Source organism: Coenobita brevimanus, chromosome 97 (assembly GCF_032717465.1).
Source record: "Coenobita brevimanus isolate Jiangsu-jjx chromosome 97, ASM3271746v2, whole genome shotgun sequence".
NCBI lineage: Eukaryota > Metazoa > Arthropoda > Malacostraca > Decapoda > Coenobitidae > Coenobita > Coenobita brevimanus.
Genome location: NC_137050.1, coordinates 6,086,171 through 6,088,670, shown reverse-complemented (window position 1 = coordinate 6,088,670; position 2,500 = coordinate 6,086,171).

The following is a 2,500-nucleotide window of genomic DNA, read 5'->3' as shown; positions in this document are numbered from 1 at the left end:
GTCTAATTGTGTCTCTCTCTCTCTCTCTCTCTCTCTCTCTCTCTCTCTCTCTCTCTCTCTCTCTCTCTCTCTCTCTCTCACCTGCTGCTCACTTGCCGTTTTTACTCATTTTCTGTCTAATTGTGACTCACTCACTCTCTCTCTCTCTCTCTCTCTCTCTCTCTCTCTCTCTCTCTCTCTCTCAGTACATTAATTTTCTTAGTGTAACTTTTCTTCCCCTCATACCCACATATATCGGTAGATAGATATAAACAGAGAGATAGATAGATAGATAGACGTTCCCACATCCATCTATATCCACATATTGTTTGTACACCCACAGAGAGAGAGAGAGAGAGAGAGAGAGAGAGTAAAAGAGCAAGCAAGATGAGGGACTAGTAAAAATATTAAAATAACAAGTTACCCTGAATCAGAGAGGGAAAAGTGTAAAGAAAACGAATGCTGGTGATAAAGAGAGAGAGAGGAAAAGTGAGAGAGTGAGTAAGAAAAGATGTGAGAGAGGAGTGAGTGAGAAAGGAAAAGTAATGGAGAAAAGACAAAGTTAGAATGAGAGGGGAAAATAAGTGAATGGGTGAGCAAGGGAGAGAAATAAAGGAAATGGATGAAGTGTTGAGAGCAAGTGAAATGTGTGTGTGAGAGAGAGAGAGAGAGAGAGAGAGAGAAAGCAAAATAGAGAAAGGAAGACCTGGGAGTGAGAAGAGCAAACACAAGTGAGAACGGAAGAAGAGAGAGAGTAAGAAATAAAAAAGCGAGTGAGCGCCAATCGAGAAGTAGGAGAGTGAGAGAGGAAAAGTCAGAGTGAGAGAGGAGAAGTGCGTGAGGGGAAAAAGAGAGAAGGAAAAAATATTGCTGGAAAGCGGAAGCGAACGTGTGTGATTATAACTGATGTGCAGAAAGAGAGAGAGAGAGAGAGAAGTAGGGGAGAAGGTAGATAGATTGAGAGGTTGGGTTAAAAAAAAAATAGAAAACCTGTAGTAAAGTCAGTATGAAAAAGAACATGAAAAAGGCTAATAAAATAGAGAGAGAGAGAGAGAGAGCTTGGTGGGTCTGGCAATGCATAATTAAATAGAGTGAGCCAGAGAATGATAAAGATTAGAGAAAGTTTGGAAAGTATTTGATAAAGATTGCCGTTGTGAGCGAGTTCGTGTGTGTGTGTAATTGTGATTGAGTGCGTGTAGGAATGTGTGTGTGTGTGTGTGTGTGTGTGTGTGTGTGTGTGTGTGTGTGTGTGTGTCACTGAGTACATGTGAGAAGGTTGAAAAATATTCGTACATGCATGAATATTTGAGAGAGAGAGAGAGAGAGAGAGAGAGAGAGAGAGAGAGAGAGAGAGAGAGAGGGAGCTGTCGAGTGTAAGAAATCGAAAAAGTAAATATGAATGTGAGCAAACAGAAGCAGTTGCGTGCGTGTGCATGGAATTGAGTGCGCCCTTGAGTGTAATGAAGCAGGCTCAAGCGCCCACCACTGCATGATTTCTTGATGCCTCTCTTGTTTGCGTGCGCTCTCCATTGATTGCGTGTGTGTGTGTGTGTGTGTGTGTGTGTGTGTGTGTGTGTGTGTGTGTGTGTGTGTGTGTGTGTGCTCCTTTGCCTGTTCTAGTTCTTGCTCACCTGTTCTTCATTGTTCTAGTTCCTTCTTCTCTCCAGCTTTCAGTTCTAGTTAGTGGCTCTGTTCTTTTTGGTTGTTCTTGTTCATGACTGAGTGTTCCTGTTCATGATTGGATTCTTCTTATTAGTTTCTCTTTCATCTTTTGCGTTGCTTCTGGTTGTTCATTTTGTTGCGTGTTTTTGTTCTTCATTGCATGTTCTTGTTCTGAATTGGTTGCATGCACAGCTGATTGAGGTATAATTATTGATCGAGTGTAGTGAATTGCCTTTTTTTTTTTTTTGCATATTTATTGTTTGTTATAATTCCACATTTGTCTCCTCCCCACCCCTAACTGCTCCGCCCCACCTCTCCCCACCCTCCCCTGCCTCCCCATCGCTTAATGCACCTCCCCCCTACTTTCCCATCCACAAACCCCCACCACTTCTCCATGTCCCCCACCTCCCCCAATCCCTAATCATCTCTTCACCAGCCTTTCTGCCACTCGTCATCTCTCTCCATCTCTTCGATGCCTCTGATTATATTCCTCTCTTCCCCACCACTTTATCTTTTTCCCTCTCTCGCGTACCCCTCTTTCTCCATCTTTCCCCACCTCTATCTTTCTCCACCAATCCATTTCCCCCCATCTCTCCCCCACCTTTCCATTTCTTCCCCACACTACCCCCCTACCCACCCCCTCTGCATTAAACAAGCGAGTGTCTTTGGGGGAAAATAGTGAACAGTTGTTGTGGTAGGAGTCAGTGTGAGTTGAGAGAGAGAGAGAGAGAGAGAGAGAGAGAGACTGTAATCAGATCAGATTGAATTATAGGAAAGCTAGTTTGTGTGTGTGTGTGTGTGTGTGTGTGTGTGTGTGTGTGTGTGTGTGTGTGTGTGCTTGAGGCTGTGTTTAGCCCAG